Source organism: Rousettus aegyptiacus, unplaced genomic scaffold (assembly GCF_014176215.1).
Source record: "Rousettus aegyptiacus isolate mRouAeg1 unplaced genomic scaffold, mRouAeg1.p scaffold_m13_p_8, whole genome shotgun sequence".
Classification (NCBI taxonomy): domain Eukaryota; kingdom Metazoa; phylum Chordata; class Mammalia; order Chiroptera; family Pteropodidae; genus Rousettus; species Rousettus aegyptiacus.
Window position 1 is genome coordinate 63044061 of NW_023416311.1, and position 24995 is coordinate 63069055.

The 24995-nt window shown below is 32.7% G+C and overlaps 1 protein-coding gene and 2 pseudogenes across 2 annotated transcripts in view; all 3 read left to right on the forward strand.

The window, feature by feature from the left end:
* Window positions 1–24995, forward strand: part of EDIL3 (EGF like repeats and discoidin domains 3) — a 371848-nt gene that overhangs the window by 35843 nt on the left and 311010 nt on the right. The window lies entirely within an intron of this gene.
* On the forward strand, window positions 4054–4172 carry LOC118607136 (annotated as a pseudogene).
* On the forward strand, window positions 12885–18681 carry LOC107499362 (annotated as a pseudogene).

The following is a 24995-nucleotide window of genomic DNA, read 5'->3' on the forward strand; positions in this document are numbered from 1 at the left end:
CTCCTATAAGCTCAGGAAATATCGCTGTGGTTGCATAGGGATTTGCTGAATGAGATTGTCTCATACATTCAAGGTTATTCAATCTGTAACTATTTTTAGAGGTTTTGAACCAGCTTTTACTAGATTAAAATGTATCTCTTTTTGTATTTGAATTTGAGTGTATTTCATTTTTTGAAAGTTTTACAAACTGCTTAGTTTATTTTATATTTATGTATGCGAATATATATTATTACGATGCATAACAATACTTTTTGTCTAGCCTCTATTTATTCATATAAATGAAAAATGGAACATAAACACACTTTCTGTACCACCTTGAGTCCCACCCAATTAGGGAGGAATTAATAATGTTAAGATCTTTTTTTAAAGTGGATCATTTGTAGGAGATGCTCAGATTATAGATATTTTATTTCACAATGACTCAAAGTCAGCATTTGGCAACATTGTAACTGGAGAGCCATAGTTCTACTTTAATTCAGTTCTTAAACTGAACATTAGTGATGGCTTTAGATTGAAAGAATACCTGTTTTTTTGAGTATCTTATTTTCTATTGTTGCTATTTATTTTCCCCCACTAAAAACTACCCCAAGAATAACAGATATTTTGGAAAAAATATTCGAGTAATTCTTTTTCCTCCTTTTTGCCAGTAGGTGAACTCAAGACATTTCCTTGGCAGAATATGTGTTTCAGAGGTCTCTAATCAGTAGGGTTCTATCTTTCTATGGCAAGAGAATTAGTGGCGTGTGTTACCCAATATTGTAATTACAGGATTTAAGTGGTTAGGTATTTCCTCTGCGGTGAAATAGGAGATGTTACAAAATAGATGTATACTGTGAGCAAGTAGAATTTTATCTGTGTGAGCCAAGAAAACGAGCCACAGGAAAAGATGAGAGAATAACAGCTAGATCATTCTAATGTTTATGTGAAAGCACATAATCCTCTTAAAATGCTTTGTAAGCAATTACAAAAGTTTTTAGAATGGCACCACCAGTTTGCTTTAAGGGTAAGTGATATGATTGATTTTTTTTGGAATCAATATAATTTTTAAGCAACATAAACTGTTTAGATCAAGAGCCATAGCATTTGTCACAATAAATGATTTATGTTTTTTAAGGAGACTCTAATAGAAACAATGTGAGCCACATGTGCGATTTAAATTTTTCTATGTTAAAAAACTTAAAAATAGGTTCAATTAATTTTAATAACATATCTTAATGGCAACTACAGTGCTAACATTGCATTGTGTGATTGAATTTCTGAGAGTAGAACTGAAATGCTCTCACCAAAACAAAATGAAAGATAAATATGTGAGGTGGCAAATTTGATAGTAGAGAAGATCCTTTCAAATGTATACATGTATCAAATCACCATATTGTATATCTTAAATATTGTCAATTACAGCTCCAAAAAGTGGAGAAAATAATTTATTTTATTTAGCTCAATATGTCAAAAATATTTTATTTAAAAACTTGACAGTATAAAATTATTCATGATATATATTACAGTATGTTTTATTCTAAATATTTGTAACCTGGTATGTATTTTAGAGTAATAGTACATCCCAATGTAGATACTAAATTATTATCAGAGATACTTTATCTATATTTAGAGTTCATAAAATTTACATTTGAAAAAGCAGCAATGCATGCTCAGGTTGTTGCTAACATATTTAAAATTTTTCTAATAGCCACATTAAGTATTAGATTTTTATTTAAATTAAAATTCATGAAATTATCAAAAAAGCAAAAATTTAGTTCTACAGTCACACTAACCACATTTCAAGTGCTCAATATCCACAAGTAGTTAGGGGCCACCATTGGATAGTGCAGGTGTAGGACGTTACTCAGTCATACAGGCCAGAGTTTTCAAACACTTGTGACTTATTTGCTTATAATAACAAAACATATGAATAAAAATATCTAGAGTTTGCCAACTTTAACAAAATATAGAAAAATGAATTTTCATACTTAATATTGACTGGCACATGTTCTGTAGGCATTTTGGATTTTTCCTAACTCTTGATCTACATTGGGTTACCCTTTTTCCATACAGTTCCTCTGTCACATTTATAGAGCTTCTGCCACCACAAGTAGCAGTTTTCTGAGATAAATGGGCTAAATTTTTTTTCTCTTAAAAAAATAGACTTATTTTGGAGGACCATTTCTCTGCAGTAGGTTGTTCTCTTTTTCTAAATATTAAAGATATAGCAGTTTCATGTCAGAATCCTGGAGAGAACTCAACCCGAATCTTCCTGAGCTTTGGCTGCAGAGTGACTCTTCCATAATGGAGAGAGAAGGCCTGGCCCTTTCGGACCAACCTCGGAGCACTCCCCATAGGAGAAGAGATGCCCCTATTTCTTTCCCAGATTTTATTCCAAGCCAAAGTATCATATTAGAGAATAAGAGTTAGAGTGAGATCAGAGTCCACAGAGAGCAGTCTTGATTCTGCATTTCCTGTAGCTGTATAAGTATAAATAAGTTTACAGCTGCCTCTGTAATATATATGGAACAGACCTTAATGGGTGTTTGGCTTAGGTTGGTTTTCTAAAGTCCTAAAGTAGGGAAAAAAAAGTCCAAATGAAATATTACATCACTTAGTAATTCTCACAATTTCCTAAAATTAAAGTAAATCTGAATCTACTTCTTGCCCCAGTACAGATGAGCTAGCCCATCTTAAAATAGATAAACTAGATGATTTTATTTCTTTTCTTTAAAAAAAAAAAAAAAGGGAAATTCATTAGCAACATAACATGAATGTCAGGAAACTATTTTTACTGCAGGTTAAAAAGAATAAGAGGCCTGACCCACTGTTACAGCAGTTCAGGAACATAGCCAGGAATAGAAGTGATGCCAAGCATATACTCTTTTTTCCATTTTAAATGTACTGAAAACTCAGCTAGTGTTAAATAAAAGAAAAACTAGTAATATCCAAGTGCTGAATTTTGTCAGATGAAAGATTCTTACTTAAAAAAAAAAAAAAAAAAAAAAAAGGATTGGAAGGCAAAAAGAAGGTACACATCTCAGAGTTTAAATGGGCCAAATTTAAATGACTTCTCAATACCCTATTCAATTTCTCTCTAAAGAATATAGGAGTGAAATATTTTTGTTGTTTCTTGCATTTAGTCACTGAAAATTTCAAGATGTATATTTACCATGAATCTGAAAATGTAGAAAAATCTGATAAGGGATCATGAAAATTTAAAGTAACATGAATAAGTGGGTAGAATTTTGACAGGGAATTAAGAAAGGATTGCAGTCCTGACTTTGCTATCAATACCTCTTTTTAGAACAATAAGATTCTTTTAATAGGGCAATGTATAAAAAGAATGCATGTCGCCATAACATCTGAGAATTTCAAAGAAAATTCTTGTTTGTTATAAAAAGTACTATCAAAATTTGAAAGGAAACAATTACAAATGTATAGAGAGATGATTTCTAAGTTTGCTTTCAGCTCTAGAAGTTTGAAAGTCTCTGAAATAAGGAGGAAACAGTGAAAAATGAGGAATAATATTTTGGCCACCAGCTTGATTCTAAGTCAGTATTTGAACTTAAAACTGAAATGTAATACTGAACAATCATGAAGGATAAATAATTCATCATACAAAGATTGACTTGCTATTCTATGTTCAAAAAATAGATGAAAGAAATACTTATTTAGTTCTAGGAAAATGAATAATGGTGGTCCATAATTTTTACTCATAAAATTTCTTTCAAAGGAAAGAAATCAATTCAAATCTCAGGGCCTAAAGAAGTTACATCGTGATCATAAACCTTCTTCATTGAAAAATGGGGAGAAAGGCTGTTACAATTGCCCTCCATATCTGTAGGTTCTACATCCGACCAACTATAGATTAAAAATATTCGGGGAAAAAAGTTCTCTTGCTACTGACATTTACTTCATAGTTAGGCTTATGATGGTTACATTTGTACTGAATGTGTACAGACTTTTTTCTTGTATTATTCTCTAGGCAATATAGTATAACAACTATTTACATAGCATCTACATTGTATTAGGTATTATGAGTACTCTAGAGATGATTTAAGTATAAGGGTGGTCTACAGCCATGCCACCCTGAACAGGCCTGATCTCATCTGATCTTGGAAGCTAAGCAGGGTAGGGCCTGGTTAGTACTTGGATGGGAGATCACCTAGGAAGACTTGGTGCTGTAGGTGTTAATAAAATAAATAAAATTTTTAAAAAAGTAAATCGTAAAAGCTTTAAAAAAATAAAATAGAGTATAAGAGTGGATATGTGTAGATATGCAAATACTGTGCCATTTTATATAAGAGACTTGAACATCCGAGGATTTGGATATTCAAGGGAGGTTCTGGAACCAATTCCCTGCAATAATGAGGGACAAGTATATTTATAATAAATATTCAAATATGATATGAGGAAAACAATGTACCAATAATACATTTGATGCACATCAGGCTTTTTGGGAAAAAGAACCTATAACAATGTAAGCTATTGTATTTGCATTAAACTTTTACTTAGGAGAGAGGTGCATATAGATAGATAGGAAATTATACTTTGATGTTCTGTTGGGTTTTCCATATGACACACATTTGTTTGCCAGTGTCAACAGAAGTACCTTTTCAAAACTCCTGCATCCATTAGAAAGTTAAAACAGTTTTTGAAAATAATCGGTTGCAATGAGATTTTATGGTTGATCCTATTTTAGATTATATTAGTTTGCTCTGATTATAAAATAATTTTTTAGGATCTAGTCTCAAAAGGATTTGAGGTGACCGTGTATGACTTCTAACCTATAGAATAACATGAAAATGGAAACTGTTTGAACTTATTTGGAAAAAACATACAGATGTATAACAAATCCTTATAGAAATATTAGAAACACTTGCATTTTCTATTAATCTGAAAAAAAACTTTTTTACTTTCCCTTGGGTTCTATGAGACTTGGTTCTTTTTCAATTATAGTAAAATCTTTTTATATGAGCAAGCACAGTTGCCAAATAGCTGTTCATTCAACTAGAATATAAAGTCTAGCAGAGCAGGGGCTGCTGTGTATTTTGTTGACTGCGCTAACTCTAATCCAGAATATTGTACATAGTAGGAGCTCATTCAATATTTGCTGAAACATGGTGAGTGCATGCTATGTATAAAATATTGAGCTATGTGGAAAAAAAAGAGATAAATGTATATGATGATAAGCAGCCTCTTCTACAGTATGGGAAGTTAGAGTGGGTCATAGTCATTTTCATTGTTTCCCCAGCACAAACCACAGTCCTAGCACATAGAAAAGCAAGTCAGAAAAAGCAGAGAATGGAGTAGAAAGCTGTAGATCTAGCTGCATAATTTGTGGGGTCCAGTGCAAAATGAAAACATGGAACTCCTTGTTCAAAAATGATAATACATAAGACAGCAATAAAATAAAATTAAACCAAGTGAGGGGCACCTCAAAGTACGAGGACCTGTGTGACTTAACAGTTCATTCACATGCCCACATAGCCAGCCCTGGAGAGCTGCCCTAACCTTGGAAAAGATATGCAGCCATCTCTTTTCCTAGAGAAAGGTTTTAGTAGCTTGGATTATTGTTCTCAGTTCTTCACTCCCTCATGTCTTGTGACCTTAAAATGACTGTAAGTGAAAGTTTTTACTTTTTCCACCCCAATTATGATGAGTTTTGTCACGAGACTTTATTTAAGCAACTGATGGAACTGACAATGTGCTGGTTCCTAGCTAAAGCCCTGAGAGAGGGCAGGCTAAAACTTGGTGCACCAGGAGAGAAATATGGCCTGGTAATTCTGGTAGCTGCTGGTCCAAGGGGAACTTGATGACACATCAATCAATCTGAACCTAATCTGTAGCCTACAGTCTGGACTCTAAAATCTGAGACTTTACCCGGTTTAGTTGTAATTAACATGTGGCCCCAGAAGGAAAGAGAAAAATATACTGTTTTAAGCCACTAAATTTTTGTTTCTTTTTTTTTTTTTTTTTTTAGTGCAGCATTATGACCATAGCTAATAAATATGTAGGTGTGATGTTGATGGAGGGAAGGAAAACTGAGCTATGGGTGATGTCATCTGAAAGGCTAATCCACCGAAAGTCAGATGTGGGAGAAATTAGAGGTGAATTTTATTGAGTATCTGCTATAGTGCCGAGCACTGGACTGGCCACTGCAGGTAATATGAAGTGTGAGGTATTCTTCTTGTCCTGGAAAATAAAACAGAACTCATTGTCAGCAACAGTGCATTGTATGAAATGAGTATCAAATAAATAACAACAACAACAACAACAAAAAACGTTTGATGGGTCAAGAGTTATGGGAAAAGAAAAAGCTGACTTGAACAGTGAACCCATTTTAGAAATGATGAATAAAAGAAATGTGGAGTTTGCACAGATTGTAGAAAAAGTGCAAGAATATTCATGATAGGGAGCAGAGTTTGAACAAAGTTGTAGAGTTAGGACTCAGCATGGAACATCCACTGTAAAGACAGGTCAAAAGCTTGTGTTAATATTGCTTAGATAATATAGAGGAACAAGGTAGGGGTCTTTGGAGAGGATTAATTTGATTTGAGAATATTTTAATTTAATTTTAAATATTGCTTTTCGAACTCATATTTTATAATAGAAAAAATGCTTTATACTTCGAAAGCAAATTAAGTGTCAGTTTCCTCTATTAAAAGGAGTAAGGATGGTAAGAAGCAAAAAGGAAGAAAAGAAAATTCTCCTAAGTCAGTCAGTTTGGGAACAGTGCTCTCATTCTTGCATTTCCTTTCTAAAGTGCTTCTGAAGCTACAGCAGTTGAGAGGATAAATTAATCAACTTTGACTGCTTGCAACAACTACGTAATCAGGAAGAAAGTACAGAACAGGAAGGTGCTTGGATAAAATTAATGCTTTAATAGTGTCAAATGGAGCAGAGCCAGGGCCAGTGTGTCTATTAAACTGCTTTTGTGAAGTAGGATATTTAAGGCACTTATGTTAGTGATTTTACATATTTTATCTTATTTGATTTTCACAACTGTTGAACTTAGGTGTTATTACCATGTACCAACCATTTCTCCTTTGTACAAATGAGCAAAGTGAGATCCAGGGAAGTTAAATATGTTGTTTAAGGTTATATGGCTATTATAACAGTCGGCTATTGCTAAATTCATGTTGTGTGACAAATACAAACTCTGCTGCTTAAACAGAGAAACTAATATTTTGCTCACATATCCGCAGATCAGTTGGTGTTCAGATCTAGAGTGGGCACAGCTGAGTGGTTTCTCTTCCTGATATAGGTTGTCTGGGCTTGACCACAGGCTACAATTTGAATTAATATTTACTTCTTATCTTTCGTGTAATGGTCTTCTCCTGGAAATTGGCAAGAGTTCTTGAAGCCAACCAGATAGCAAAAGCACATTTTATAGTTTCTGTTTACGTCACACCTGCTTGCATTCTGTTGGTTAAAGCAAGTTATAGAGCCATCCATATTCAACCGGATTGGCCTTCTTAAGGAATAGTCTCCTTAGTCCTTCTTGTTTTCCCCAGAATTAGTATAACTTCCAGCAGTGGTTGGTAATGGAGACTCTAGCCTAAATAATATTAGGAAGAAAAATAAGATTTTTAATTAACATGAATCTAGAATTATTTTAATTAATATGAATCTAGAGTTAGCTTTCTAAATATGTTTCTGTTTCCAATTTTTTGATGATTATTTATATATTTTTATTATTAGTTGCCTATGTTCTCTAATTTGGTGATGTAGTGACCATTTGGAATTAAGTTCAAGAATTTTTAGCTTAATAGTCTCTTACATATAAATTCAGAGTTACTTTGAACTCCTCTTGTTTTCAGCTTTTGGGTAGTTTCCAGTTACCTTTTCTCAAAGCAGATAAATGTTTACCTAGACAGAGAAATTTCTTAAAATACAATGGGCAAAGAAAGCCACTTTATGACAAAGGTGGTTTAGGTACCTTTGTACAAATTCCAACAATTCACTCCTCTAAAAACCTAGAGCTCTGAGGGTGCACAGCAGGTTATCAGAAGGACATTTCTATGAATTAGGAAAAGGCACCTCCTCAAAATTTGACATGTGGGCTTGGGTCAGTGTGCAGGGCTAAGTCTGGTATTCAGCCCTCACTTAGTCCCTCGTCCTGGGACTTTTGTGCAATGAACAACCTATGCAACTGTGTGGAGGCCCTATGATTAAAAAACAACTTCCGTTTAGAAAAGAATTATTGAGTAAGCAGCTCTGCTACTTACTAGGTAAGTGACATTGAGCAAGTTCTTTAAATTACAAAGCTTTTTAAAAATTTTTGTGTTTCAGTTAGAGTTGACATTTAATATTATTTTATATTAGTTTCAGGTGTACAGCATAGTGGTTAGACATTTTTATAATTTATGAAGCAATCCTCCTGATTATTCTAGTAGCCATCTGGCACTATATGTAGTTATCACAATATTATTGAATATATTCCATATGCTGTGCTTCACATCCTTGTGACTATTTTGTAACCACCAATTTGTACTTCTTCATCCCTTCACCTTTTCACCCAGCCCCCAACCCACCACCACCTCCTCCACCCCAGCTTGTGAGATAAGATCTCACTTCCTAGAAGAACAGGAGAGATACACATTTAGTATCATACTTTTGAATTATATTTACATTATATAAAAGAAATAACATTACAGAATGTTATTTTTATAGTTACATTTAGTATTCTCTCCTCTATATTATGGATTAACTATATCTAAGTTTAAGACACTGCCATCTACCCTGTGGACCAAATCTGAATCCAAGGATTCTTTATGAACCACCTTCCCCATCCTTTCTTCCCTCCCAGTCATAAATACTGAGCCTTATTTTGATGCTCTTTCTTAAATAATCATTTATATTTTACCCCTTTTCTATCATTAGTCTTACTGCCTTGGTCTAAACTCTTATTAGTTCTTCCCTGGATTATGGTAATTACTTCCCATTAATTTTGAATCATGTTTCAATCTCCTCTAATCCATTTTCCATACCATCCCATTAATTACCTTCACACTGCATTAGTCCCTCTGCCTGAAATCCTTCAGTGACAGACCATATTTCATCAAAGAAAATCTCGTCATAATCACATATGAGGCTTTTCGTGATCTCATCCCCATTTGCTTTTCCAGTTTCATCTTCCACTGTACTCTTCTTCAACTGTAGAATGAACACATAAAGTTTTTTTTAATACTTTTGTGCATTCGAACATACTATTTCGAAAGCTGTACTCTCAGTTCCTAGATTTTCTTAACCATTCCTTAAGTTTTTATTTGTATATCAAGAATCGTATCAAATATTCATTGACTCCTCCTTCTATTCTCTACTTTATTCCCAAGGTATACACCCCTTTCTTGTTTACAACAATTAATACCACTTGTATTGTAATTATTTTTTACAAATATGGCCTCCATTTGATTGTGCATCCTTTGAGTTAAAGGACTGGGCCATAGTTTCCTTTTAATAACTTCATGTTCTGGCAGTTCAGCATCTGAGTGCTCATTGCTTTTACTGTTCTTGCAGTGAAGTAATTTTGTACATGCCAGATAATTTGTAAACTTTAAAATAGTTACTATTTGTTATACAAATATATCTAAAAATGTCCAGTTTAATGGAATCTGGAGGAAAAATGTCCTCAAACAAGTCACCTCCTGCTAAAATCACTAGAAATGAGCCCTGTTACAATGATAAGGGCTGACAGTCACCAAGGGCTTACTTATGAGTTAGAAACTACATTTAGATATTTACACAAATCTTCTCATTCATCCTTACAATATCTCTCCAAGGTAAATAGTATTATTGTTCCCATTTGTCTGAAGAAGAAGTTGAAGTTTAGAGAAAACAAACTACTTTGTTCTCAATTGTATGGTAACTGGTAGGACAAGATTCAAATCTTCATAGTGAACCCAAACTGTTAATTCATAACTTGAGTTTATGTTAGGCCAAAAAAATGCTTATTGTATGAAAAGGTCTTTTACACTGAAGCTCCAAGTTGGTCTGCACTATGCCTATAGAGTCAGGAACAGCTAAGGACCAGGCTCTGATTACAAAGAGTTTCTGAAGGCACTCTTGGCCTGCAGGGCCTTAATCATTCACAGCTCCTTGCCCTGACCACCTCACAGGACTGATGGCCTGCTGGTATTGCAATCAGGAAGGACCAGTTGTGGACTTCATTTACTAGGAAGTGATCAGACCTTTCCTCAATTTTGGTACAACAGAGAATCCTGAGTGAGAATTACAATGAAAAGTAATGAGAGTTACTTTATATAAAATTCTTAATTATCTTATCTTTCAGTTATTTTATGTTCTCTGACCTGGAGAATAAAGCCAGAAGGTATTTAAAACTCCTCTGACCCAAATGTAATTTAAAATGTTATTGCACAAAAAGACATGTGAACTAAATGTTCTTCAGTGGTTAGTTAGAATGTTAAAAAAGACAAAAAAGAGAAATAACCAGGAAGAATTTAAAAGAAGAGATGATTTTAGGAAGACATATAAAAGGTGATACTTGAGGCAAAAGGTAAATAAAAATAAAATAATTTAAAAACCTTTAAGGATGTCATGATGACAAGACTTTAAGCTCCATGAATGCCAGGATGAGGTTTGTTCTCACCATTTTTCCCACCTCATACAGTGCATTCAGTAAATTTCTGCCAGATTAATAAGTCTGTATCTCCAAATGAGCAGCAAAGGCATTGAAAGCCAAAGGCTGAAAAGGCACAAGGAATCTCAGGACACATTGGCAACAAATTCTGAATGGGGATGCTTGGATTAAGTTTAAATTGAAGAAGGCAGTAGAACTGTTTCTTGTTCTTTAAGAAAAATCTTCCTTTTTTTAATTGCAGTATTCGAAGAATAAAATATTTCATTTTCCCCACATGGCCCCTGTGCAGGGGAATCATTTTTACTTGAAAAGTTTCAGGATAAAAGAAATTCACTGTCTGCTGACAACTACTTCTGTTCTTCTGTGCAGGAAGAGATATATTGTACAGTTATTGCACGTTTTAAGTCAAGGTCCTTACCTCATTTCCCCAAGCCCCTAAAAACTTACACCCTTGGTATGTTTTATTTCTTTATCTTCCATCAGGCAGCATTCAGAAATTGTAATATTTATAAATATTAATATTGTAATTGATTAATAATTTACCTCAAGGACTTGTGGTCCTATTAATTAATGAAGAGTATGCGCTTCAAATAATTAAAAAACACTAAATGAAAAAACAAAATTTAGCATGAGATAATTTTATGCTTTAAAAAAGTCTGCAGTCTCCAATTATTTATTTATTTTTGACACAGAAATTTATCTTTCAATGTGAAGTAACTCTTCCATTAAGTGTGTACTTTTGTTCTTTTTGTTAGTTTGTTATTTGCTAAGGAAATCATAACTAATCTCTTTATTGTGACTATTTCAGTTTCTTGGGACTATTTTTATGAAATATTTCTCACTGAAATGTTAATTTTATATCCATAAAACCTTCATTTAGTTCCTCCCTAGGAAGCTATGAATTTTCTTTTTATTATCTAATTTATTATATATAAATTTCAATTTGCATACACAAGTAACATTATTCAGTGATATTTTAATGTTTATAATTATTTTACTATTGAATTTTAATGTTTTCTGAATGCATATAATAATTTTTCTTCAAAAGTCCCTACGAAATAGTAGTTAGTGGTCTGACTAAAAAATATATTTGTCTTGTGAATTCTTCATAAAAGGATGAGAACTTAAGAGTATTGCACAGATTTCCTTTTATTGTGTCTATCTTGTTATACTATTAGGTTGTTCCTTTGAAATTAAGCAAATAGAATATGCGTTAATGCATTGTTATTTGTGTTTTGAGATCTTGGTTAACTTTTCACTCAAATCAGTTTTTATTCTTAATTTTCTCTATCAAAAGCTGAACTCTCAACTCCCATTTCAAAAGGCAAATTATGTTAAAATTCAAATGGGGATAAATTATGGAGTTTAAGTAAGTGAAATACATAGTTTTAGTAGCTCTTAGGCTCTTATTACAGCTTCAGCTGCTGCTGATCAGCTATATTGTTTGCAACTTAAATATAAAAATTGAATATAGTTCATTAATAATTCACAACCTGAAGTAAGAAGAAGTGCCAAACTACATAATCATACGTTAGCAGGAGGTTAGCCCTAAGCTATAGTACAATTCTGTGTTCTCCTTTCACAAGTGTTTTTTAGCGAATTTTCTGTTTTCTTGCTGGCCACCCTCCTTCTCCTCTGTTCTCCTCAACTCCTCTTATTTTCATTCACCTATATCTATGTCTGTCTATCTATCTATCTATCTATCTATCTATCTATCTATCTATCTATCTATCATCTATCTATCTATCATATATCTATCATCTACCCACCTACTAATATGTATCTATTTATGAATGTGTAGGCATACATTTAAAATAGCCTGAGTATTTCTCTCCTTCATGTATTAAGAAGAAAACTGTCATGTTTCGCCCCTGTTCTGCAATATGCTGAAGGGAGTTTCAAGGTGATCTTTAGCATAGGGAGCTCCTTGTGTTCATCATAGCCTTCTGAGAAACCATGGGTTTACTTATTGAAGCTGTAGTACTGCCATTAAATTTGTGATTGAATAAATGACAAACATCAGTAATTTTAACACAGCAACACTAGACCTGGACCCTTCTTCCACAGGACCCTATGCCTTTGCCATCTGAGATCCTGGTATGTCTTCATTGTGCCTGCAAGGAGAGGAGGGGTCCTGTTAAGTCCATAGGAAAATAGCCCCTTGAACTTATGAATCTTGCAATGAAAACTAAAATTCTATAATAAGTACTTTATTTTGAAGTCTCTGTAATGGCTTTCATCTTTAACCTGAGCTAGGAAATCAATCAATGCAGTACTCTGTTTACTTTATTTTTCTAGAATGAGTCTGATATTAGATATCCTCTCCTATTGTTCAGACAATCCCCCTTCACGGATTGGCTGGAGAGGCTTTTGGTGAGTTTTCTAATGGACGGATGTGTCCAGCCTTATAACGGATTTCTCTGTTTGCCCCCAACTCTGGAAGTGAATAATTCAATAGTTCTTTGAGGTCATTTAGGTTTACTTCTTTATTCATCAAGTATTGACTTAAAACTCATTTTTTAAGGTCTGAATATGTTTGGGGGCAGGGCTTAAAAATATATAAATGAGTAACCACTGTACCAAGGTGGAACCTAATGTAAAGAAAGATAGTATACAGAGGAACATTTGTTTAACTGTTCTTATAAAAACTCTCTTGACAATAAATATCAGTGAGGAAACGAAATGAAATAAAACAACAGAGATGCTGCTGTGAGGGCTGGAATGCCAAACCCTTCTCAATCCATTTTTCTTTGCCTAACAATATTCTAGGAGCATAGAAACAAGCATGCTTTTTATTGGCTTTAGCTGAAGGCAACTCTGCTACCCAGGAAGGGTGAACTTGACCACAGCCACCCTGCAGGAGTCTCCTTAATAGCGCTATCTACTTAGAAGAGAAGCAGAACTGAGAGGCTAGATTATAAGTGTGTGTGTGTGTGTGTGTGTGTGTGTGTGTGTGTGTATGTATGAATGTATGTATGTATGTGTCTGTATATATATATGTATATATATACACACACACACATATATGTGTGTATACATACACACACACACACACACATTTTGTCCAGCTGGAAATGGACCTGACAACATATAAAATATATATCTTTACTTTATAAAAATAAGTTGTTGACTCTTGCTTTCTGTGGTCATCACTGAAGGCCAGTATCAAAGTTCAATCCCTTTGTGACTTCTGACTAGAGCAAGAACCATAAAAAGTATTTCAATGCACTTTCCCACATTATGTCTTCTCTTTCCAAAGAGCCGAAAGAGAAGTACAATGTTTGGTCCATGCCCATCAGAAAAGACGACGAAGTTCAAGTTGTGTGGAGACATTGTGAAGGGCAGAAAATTGGCAAAGTAGTCCAGGTTTACAGGAAAGAATACGTCATCTACATTGGATGAGTACAGCAGGAGAAGGCTAATGGCACGACTGTTCATGTGGGGCATTCACCCCAACAAGGTGGTTATCAACAGACTAAAGCTGGACAAAGATTAACGTAAAACCAAATCTCTCCAAGTAGGAAAGGGAAGGGGCAAATATAAGGAAGAAACAATTGATAAGATGCAGGAAAAAAGTAATCATATACATATAACTTTCATTAAAAACTTGTAAAAATGAAAGAAAAAGCTGTTGAGTATAAATTTGAAAGCTATAATTATACTATTTGTGTCAAACAATTATATAGACTAAATTTCCTTTTTTTCATAAAAAGAGTTTTCTGACATTAAGGGAAAAATGTGCACACAAAAAATCTAGATCGTATTAGTTGAAACATTGAAATTAACCATCTTAAAGCTTTATTGTATAAATTATTTGGGTACTTAAATTCAATTGGCAATTCAGCGTAGTATGCACTACGGCTGCCTATACCTGTTATCTTTCTCTTGTTTGTTTATTATCATCTAAACAAAACCAGGATGTACTCTTCTACATTTCTGAGTTCCAAGCACTACAGACTAGTTTTAGAATTAAACCTTTTCCCTTTGCCTGAAAGTAAAAAACAACTTGTTACTCCATGAGAAACTGGTAGTTTTCTAGGAATCTTATTCTCTCTGCTCATCATACTTATATTTCATATCTTTGGGGGATGAATTAATTATTTGCAGGTAATATTAGAACTTAATCTTCTATAAAATATATGTGGAAAATTATGTACTTTCTAAAAAACAACTTTAGGTAATTAGATTATTACCTGGGTATTTAGATATTTTCATTTAATATTTGGACATCAATATGATAGTAGTTTTGCACACTCTGAAATGAAACTTATTCTAAAATACCTGTAAGTAACGTGTATAAAACATTACAAATTGTGTGATGTTAGACATGTCTCCTCATAATTCTAAGTCTTCTGTCTGTGTGAAGGTGACAGTAGGACCTCTTCTTATGTGACAATATCGTTGCAAATAGCACATGTGAAAATGCTTTGGAAAATACTAATTGTTATAAGTTTATTATTATATTTATTATTTTAAGAATTATCTTTATCATTATTACAAAAATGCTGGTAAGTGGCAATTACTAGAAGAAATTGGTAAATAATTTAAAAAATAGGAGAAGCAAAATAATACTAATTTATGAATTTTGGAGTAGCAGTAAAATAACAAACACAGAAATGAAGACAAGTATACACAACAGGTGGTATGATCATTATACTAACTTCTAAGAAACTTACATAAATTAATAATGTGTCACAGTTACATAGCATGCAATCAGATGAGCTATACGACTCTGAGAACCTTTCATATCAAGCACTGTGTAATAGGAACAGATGTATTCTTCATAGTAAGACATCTAAAGAGCATAAATATTGAATTTATAACATTAGGAAATAGAGTTAAAGTGTTTATCTTAAATATTCAAGAGAAATCTTAGTATTACACTAAAACATCAGTATTTGTTCAATGGACATTGTCCAACTTTTTCTTCACTCTTCTTATCTTCCTTGTAGTATTGGATGTTGATAATATTCAGGTAGTAGATAATAGCATTTAGGTTTTCCAACAAAGTAGTTGCCCTGAAAGAGAAAAACCAATGGTCATTTTCCTTTTTGTACCTTCTTCTCTTGTTACTGATAAAAAAATAAATAAACTAAATAGTAATTTTCCTGTTCTCAAAGCAGATATACTGTTTTACATTTATTACAAGAAGGAAATTGCAGATATACTTAGCATAAAATCATTAGTATGCAGATAGTGAAGTTTCATACTTGGTGAGAGAAGTTTGTTATTAACTGCTTTGTAGCACTGGTACAACTGAGGGTTGTGTGGCAAAGAACTGTGGTTCCTCTAAAAGATGATCTCTCTCTGAAGGGTCAAACAGACATTGCAGTTGAAAGTTCCCTGAGGAAAATTTCAAATGTCTGTAGGAAACTTTATAAGTACCTGCCTCTTCTCCTTTTTCCCAATTGAAATAATCTTACAGATGCAGTGAGAGATAGTATGAACCACTGACAGTTACTTGAATTTCATTTCAGTTCAGATACTGTATTTCTTTTACTGGTGGAATGATATCAGGCATTTTACTTCAGCTAAATTCTGGTGTCCTTTGAGCTGAAGAAATTTGTCGTTTCTCTACTGAAGCAGAGTCATGATAAGGAGATAGTGGGATGAACTTTGTATTTCTGTAGAGCCATTTATAATATACATGAGGAGACTAGGCATATAGGTATCATTTATCCATTTCAGAAATATTTGATTCACGTTTCAGAGATCAAAAATCACCTAAAGAATTTGCTTTTAGATGAATTACACTATTCAGTGTGGATATGCAAAGGTTTATTTTCTTGAGGGTATTAAAATTCATTCTATTATGATAATAACCACATCTTAGTAGAGAAAGTTGCAGCACAGAAATGGAGGAGAGGTGGGTGGTAGTGGTGGGAAGGATTTTCGATATAGTCAGTATCACCATGGCATAAATGTTCATAAAGTCTTATATGCTTGATTGATTCTGTTTTAAGACACAGCTTTAAGAAGCAAGTTCTATATATAGAACTTCTAGTTCTATAAAAGAGGATTACTGAGAAAGGCTGACATGTTTAACTGCACATGACATGTTTCTAGTTATGTTTCAGAAATTTTTCCATGTTATCCATTCTTTAAAAAAAATTTGTTCATTGTTTGTTTCTTTCTCACTCTAATGGAGCAATAGGAAATGTTACTTCTAAAAAAATTAATAAACGTTAATTTATTTTCATATTGGAAATAAATCTCCTCTTTGAAAAGGACTCTTTCATTTATTTAGCAAATAGATGTAGACTACTTCGAAACTTTCCTGGAGTGCTCCTGCGTTCTGGCAGGAGCTCCACACCCTGTCCGCATGCAAAATTGAGATGAATTAGAGCTATGACCTCAATGGGAGAAGAAAAAAGAAACCCAGCTTTCTTAATCTTGCCACTGAGTGGAAAGAGGTAAAATGATAAAAACGAGGTGTCTCCCTGAGAATTACTAATCATGAGCCCTCCCTCCATCACTGGGCACTGGATCTGACATTTATACTAACTGTATGGCTCCCAAAACCAAACCTAAACTTTAATATAAAGTGGTCTTGGGAAGAGTTATAGCTGAACTAAATACAAAACCTCTCTGTAAGAAAAAGAAATACTAAGTACACAACTCTATGGGTTCCCACAGAAAAAGTTTCAAAAACCATGAATGAAAAAACAAACTTAGTGCATAGAGAAAAAAGTCACTAGGAAAAAAGTTTTTAAAAGGCAGAATCAAGTTGGCAAAGATTTACATAATACAATTATTATATCCAGAATATAAAATAAATATCTCTAACCTCTTTAAACAAATAAACCTAAAAAGATGGAGTTGAAAGTATGACAAAAGCATATGACTATAAAAATCAGCCAGTTATATGTGAAACAACTAAGTTGAATTTCTGGAAATGAAAAACATACTAATAAATTCTTTTAAATAAATCTATTCATGAACCTAAAAATCTAGAGTAGACACAATTGAAATGGCATTTGAGGGATAGGAAGCTATATTTAAAGAAATTATCTAGATTGTAGAACAGAAAGAAAATGAGATAAAAAAATTAAGAGAATTAAGAAGAAAGAACAATATTGTGGAAGATTTGGAACGCAGGGGAAAAAAGCAAAAAAAAAAAAAAAAAGTTTAAATACAGCATAGTAAAATTACAAAATGCTATAGACAAAAGAGATCTTACAGGAAGCCAGAGAGAAAATACAGAGGTCCAACAAAGAAATAAAGATTAGATTTATTTCTAACTTTTTAATAGCAGCAATCCAAGTCAGAAGATAATGAATTATATTTCCTAAGAGCTAAGAATTCTTGCAACCTAAAATTATATCCTTTAAACTTATCATTCAAAAATGAAGGCAAAAGAAAGATATTTTCAGAAAAGAGAAACCAAGAGAATTTAGGATCAACAGATATACAGTAGAGGAGCTTCTGACTTACGTATTTCCAGAATAAGGAACATAATAATCATGTTAGGAAAGTCTGCACGAGGAATAGTGAGCAAATAAAAATGTCAACGTGGAGGAAAATGTAATAAAATCTTGATCTTATGAAATGCTAACCAAAATATATGGTCTCTTTCAGGTTTAAAAAAAAAAAAAAACAAGTTACAAACAAAGCTTTGGAAAGCCAATGCATTTGAGTCTAGATGTGGGTGACCATAAGTAAAGATTTAAAGATCACCATGTTGTTCTGCAAAAGGACAAAGAGATTGATTAACCTAACACATTGGGTAAAATATGGATTTTCAAATTTCTAGTCAATAAACTATAGCAACAACTAAATAGTAACAATTTAAAAGAAAAAAATAGAAATCTATATCTCAAGCAGAGAAATGGATGCAACAAGGGTAAAGTTGGGGAGAATCTTGGTCAGTCTTTGTGACAGGAAACAATAACTCCTCAGCAAAAACAGGACACATACAAAGCATAAGGTAAGATGGTATAATTGAGTCCAAACATATCAGTTATCTCATTCATTATGCTTGGATTCTTTAGTTCAAAGACAAAGATTGCCAAATGAAAAAATAAAGCAAAATATTAACAGGAGGTACAACCAGAATATAAGGAGACAAAACTGTTGAAAGTAAGAAAAAAAAAAAAGTATAGTAGAGAAATACCAAAATGAAACAATTTTTTAATTAGATAACATAGACTTAAAGGAAATAAGTATTACTAGAGATTGAGGGTTGTTACTTATTGTTTGATAAAATGTTTTAATTTTTAGTAACGTATGAGTTCTGTCTTATAATCAACTAATAAGAGATCAAATATGTAAGACCAAAATTAAATGAGGATACTTGACAAATCAACTGTCCAAGAAGATTTTAAACTTCATAGTTCAGTAATTGGTAGAACAAGCCAACCAGAAAATGTCAGTAAGTGTACAAAAAATATCAACAACATAAATTTGAGCCAAGGATATGTGTAAAGTATTGCCAACAACAAATGGAGAATACACAGTACTTTCAAAAATACACAGAATGTTATCCAAAATTGTCAGCATTTTAAGTTATAAAGCAAAGATCACACATTTCAGATAACTCACATTATGAGATTGTATTCTTAGAACATAACTTTAGCTAAAAATCAATGAGATAACTACAAAACTTCATATGTTTCACTGTTAAAAAAAATCCCACACATTAAAAAAACCCTTATGGGTTAAAGAAATAATAGTGGAAAAAATAAAATACTTTGAAATGTATTTTTCAAAATTACATGTCCACTTGGGGAATGCATTAAAGCAGTAATTAGAGGGAAATGTGTACCCTCTAGAGTTGTCCGAAAAGAAAAAGGTGAAAATTACATAAGCATTATTTTTAAGAAGGTTAAAAAAAGAATAAATCCAAGCAAATCAGAATTTAGGCAAAAATAAATATGAGTACAAATTAATAAAATTTTAAAAGTGTATTTATATCATAGGACCAAAAAGGTTAATAGTTGGTTTTGAAATTCCTAAAATAAGGTGTTAAAACCTTCAAGATTCATCAATCTAAATGAGGCAAGGCCCTAATAAATATTAGGAAGAAGGAGATAGACATAATTACAGATACTACAGAGAATAAAAAGATAATTAGAGAAATAAAATGAACAAATTCCTAGAAAAATACATTTTCCAAAATCCTCTGAAGAAAAAATAGAAAATCTTAATAGTCCTCAAGCTGTTAAAAATAATTAAAGGGTAATGTATAGCTTTTAGAGAAATCCTAAAAGAAAAAGAGAAAATCTTCATCTTATTTTATGAGACTTTTAGAGTTTCGATACCCAAATCTGATAATAACAGTTTTAAAAGAAAAAATTACAGGTTAGTCTCACTCATAAAAATAAATGCAAAAATCCTAAACAAAATTTTAGTAAAAATTGAAGCTCCATGAGAAACAAAAAGTTAATATGTCATAACCAAACTAAATTTATTCCATGAGTATAATCTGGCTCAAACTTTTCAAGTCTGTTCACCATATTAACATGTTAAAAAGAAAAATATCATCTACATACCATATAATTTCACTTATGTGTAGAATCTAAAAATAAAATAAAATAAACAGAAAAAGCTCATACATACAGAGAACAAATTGATGGTTGCCAGATGGGATTGGGGTTAGAGGAATGGGTGAAAAAGGTGAAGGAATTAAGAAGTACAAATTACCGGTTAAACAAATACTCACGGGGATATAAATAGGGAATATAGTCAATAATATTATAACAACTATATATGGTGTCAGATGGGTGCTAAACAGGGTGATCACTTCACAAGTTACCTAAGTGTCTAATCACTGTGTTGTACACCTAAACTAATATAATATTATGTGTGGCCATAGTAGAAAAAATACATATATATTTTTAAAAGATACTGTGAAAAATAGTTGCAGAAAATAATTTAATAATGTTCAATAATCATTGTGGCAAAACTTCTCAGCAAAATAGGAGAAAAGGGAATCCTTTTCTAAATTGACAAGGAGTCGCCACCAAAAGCATCAGCAAACCTCACACTCAGAAGAAATGGTGCAGTTGCATGGATATGCTGCCTTAGGTTTTTTTGTTTTTGTTTTTTGATTGGCATTCCTGTGGAAGAAAACTTGGTGGAAGTTTTTTTCTTTTTTCTTCTTCTTTTTTTTTCTCCTGTGTTGTCTTGCATTTGTAGCAGTCTGAGGTTTTTCCTATCAATAAAGAGGGCTGAATCTGCTCTGAGGTAGTCAATATTGCATAGGACTAAGTGATACAGTAGCAAGAGATTTAGAATTCTAATTCAGCCTCAGATTAGCTATGAGATCTTCATAAAGTCTACAGCTCTCAACTTCCATTTCTGGTTCTTTGAAATTCCCACTTCTGACTACATTTTATTTACTGTGACTTTCCCTGGGTAAGGCCAGAGCTGGCTGCCATACTTATTAAACTTCAGCAAATATATAAGTTCCTAGGACTCTGGTTAAAATGCAGATACTAATTAATTGAATTTGAAGTGAGGCCTTAGTTTCTGCCTTTCTAATCGTTTTTTGTGATGCCTGTGTTGCTGCTCCATACTTTTATGTAATGCATTTCAGATAGCAAAATATTTTTTAAAATATTCTTTTAAAAATATTCAATCAGTATACTTTATTTGCTGTACTTAAAAAGAAATTCAGTTACAAGAAAATGACATACAGACAACTTTTCCAGATGTATTAGTTACATTAAATTTGCTTAATTAGCTGCTTGATGGAGTTCATATCACAGTTAAACTGAAATTGATGAAGTGTTTTATCTTTTTAAAAAATCTGACATAAAAGAGATGTTATGGTATAACAAAATAAACAAATGAAAACTCTAGATTGCTATTCATGAGACAGGTGCTAATCTCAGCTCCACAAGTAATTTCTTAGGATTTAAATTATCTAAATCTCAATTTCTTAATCTGAAGAAGTAGGAGTTGAACGAACTTCATGATTTATCTGGATTGCAACTGAAAACTGATATGATTATAAAACTTTCATAATTATAGTTTTGAGGTGGCTCACATAAGAAATTTCAAATTATTTACATATATCCTAAGCAGAAAGTTCAGAGTTGAGCCCAAGCAATTATTTTAATCATTGAGAAATATAATGAGTATTTTCAGTTGGATCATTGATATTAAATGATTAAATTCACTGGAAATAGATCAGTTCACCTTCTATCCTTATAGTCATATTCATAAATTCTATTGAACTAGGGGTAAATAGAATGAAAAATTATAATAGAAAAGCATTCATGTATTGTGAACATTTAGTGATATCACATCACGATACTCATTATTCAGTTTCTACAACTACCATAAAAATAATAAAATTCAAAAGATATTTATATTTTAAATTAAGTTGTTTGAACTACTTGGAATAATGGGGTTAGCATAATTTTTTTGAAATGTATTTGATTACTGAGACTTAGACATTTAAAAAATTGAATATGTGTACATATTCATTAAATTAGGAGTGGATTTTAACATTTAAAATCTTGGAGACTTTTCAAAAATTTATATTATGTAATGTTTTATTTGGGACATCATAGAAAAAATGTATTTTATATATTTTAAATATTTTATATTATAGAATAGGAGAGATATAGTGGAAAAGATTTAATGATGTCATTTTATCTTCAAAGTATTTTGGAAGGAAGATTAATATTCTTTCCCACAAAGGTAAATTGTCCTAATAGTTTTAACATGGTGAAATTTTTGAAATCTAAGAAACCTTTTAACTTATATTCCTGTACATCGTATTAATAAAAGATTCTCTGTAGCCTAAAATAGGCTTTCCTTTACATGCACTTATTATATGAAAGCCAAAATCTAAATTAAAAAGGAAAAGGAGTAAAACAAATTGGGCATGAAGATAAAGCAGATGTTTCTGACAGTGTGAAGACCTAGCAGAGCAAGTCACAGTTATGATGGCAGAGATTTGTCATTGGTGTCATTGCCTTACTCTCTGTCCTGTGATCAGTGCATCAAATTGCTTTGTCCTAATGCAGACTCCCTTCTAGTTCCCTTCATTTATTTTCTCAATTACTGGACCCCACTAAATGGCACCTGCGCTATGTTATAACTTTATAATATTATTTTTTTTTCTAAGTTTCTACAATTTGGTTACACCTGGAAACTTTAAAAATACTGGTACCTGCTCCCAGAGATTCTTATTTAATTGGTCTGAGGTGTGGCTCAGGCACTGGGATTTTTAAAAGCTCTCCAGGTGAGTAATGTGTAATTTGAGAACTACTGAAATGTGCCAGGAAGTCTACCTGGCATCCACTTAATGCTTAAAACACTCTTCTTAGATAGATACTATTACCTTACAGGAGGAAAAAAAAAAAAAAAAGAAATGGAATATCAGAAAGGTTAAATGACTACTGTAGGGGAGGAAAAATAATACTCCTTTACTTTTCTAAGATTCTATTTGAGACCCCCATAATAAAAGATTAAAAAGAGAAAAAGAAATAGAAGTTTACTAATACATATACACGAGAGATACCCAGAGGGAAAAAGAGTACTCAAAGAGGTGGCTTTAGAATTCAGGTTTAAATACCATCTTAGTAGGGAAAGGGTATGGGAGAATATAGGCCTCTTAGAAAATAGTGAATGAATTTTAGGTAAGAGGGATGGGTCCTGGGAAGAAGAGATGGGAAGTGTTATAGTTTGTGACAGTTTGTCTGGATGTGAGGTCAACTACTACACTCCCCTCCTGTGATAATGGCCAGTCCTACCTGCCTAATGAAGCTACCAGGAGAGGATTTATGACAATTGAGATCCCTTTGGGGATCTGTCTTTAGGCAGATGAAGAGAGTTTAGAGAAAGCCTCTGCCTGCTTTTGTTGTTTTTCAAGTTCCTACAGGTTAAAATAATCAATACAACAAAATGGCATATTTTGAAATGGCATGCCCTGAACTCCTACAGTCATATTTTGCAGTAGCGTATTCCGTCACACTGCTTGCCTAAGATTAATATCATTAATACATGGTAGCTACAGGATTCTGTCCATGTTTTCCATGATTGCAGGCTTGCTCCTTCTCTTTACGTTAGAAGTAAGCCTAACTTTGTAGTATGTGATCCAAATTCTTAGCAAAGCCACTGTCTCTTTTCTTATTGTATTGAAATATTGTTAAATCAACAGTCTTCATAAAAAGTTAAAGAAACAATATTTACTTACATATAAAACTCTCTATAATAATAGAATGATTTAAGTGAAAAGCTGTCAGGCAAGGTACATTTTATCTCCCTATTCATTTAATCTATACACAGAAAATAACCATACAAAAAAACTGAGCTAGACTCAGAGGAAGAAGTAAACATTGGTGAAAGAAATATCAATAGCTTAAAATATGCAAATAACACCATCTTATTGGCAGAAAGTAGCAAGGATTTGAAATGATTTCTGATGAAAGTGAAAGAAGAAAGTACCCAAGCAGAACTACATTTGAACATCAAACAGACAAAAATCATGACTACAGAAGAAATACACAACTTTAACATAGACAATGAATATATTGAAATTGTTAAATATTTTGATCACTTAGATTCAGTCAATTCAAATGGAGACTGCAGCCAAAAAATCAAGAGAAGGCTGAGACTTGGAAGACCAGCAATGGAAGAATTAGGAAAGATCACCAAGAGAAAAGACATGTCATTAGAGACCAGGGCTAAGATCATCCATACCCTCTTATTCCCAATTACTATGTATGGATATGAAAGTGGATGTGAAGAAGGCTGATAGAAAAAAAAAAAAAAGATTCATTTGCAACATGGTATTGGAGGAGCTCTCAGCAGGTACCCTGGACCACCAAAAAGAAATGAGTCCTACAGCAAATTAAACTTGAAACATCACTGGAGACAAAGATGGCAAACCTGAAGCTGCCATACTTTGGGAACATCATGAGAAGGCAGGGTTCTTTGGAAAAGACAATAATATTGGGAAAAGTCGAAGGCAGCGATAAAAGAGGAAAACCAAATAAGAAATGGATTGACTCCATAAAAGAAGACATACTCTGAGTTTACAGGAGTTGAGCAGAAATATTGAAAAGAAGATATTGTGGACATCGCTCATTCATAGGATCTCCAGGAGTTGGAGCTAACTCAGCAGCACATCACACACACCTATGTAAATTTGGAACTGCACATTCATGATTTGTGTACTTTATGCTAGTTATAACTCGCTCAAAGTACATTCATAAATGTATGCATGTATGTGTATGTATATGTCCATCTGCTTTTTTAAGTTCGATCTTAAAAGACAGAAGACATGAGGGAGCAAGACCTTAGGACACAGCAAATATTTTCATAAGAATAAAGAAAATTGTCACCTGAGAAGATTTAGAATTGGCACCTTAGCTGACTGTGTCACTCACCTTAGTTCTTAGATAACTAATCTATTTTTTAACATTCACCCGTCTTCTATGGTATAATAGAATTA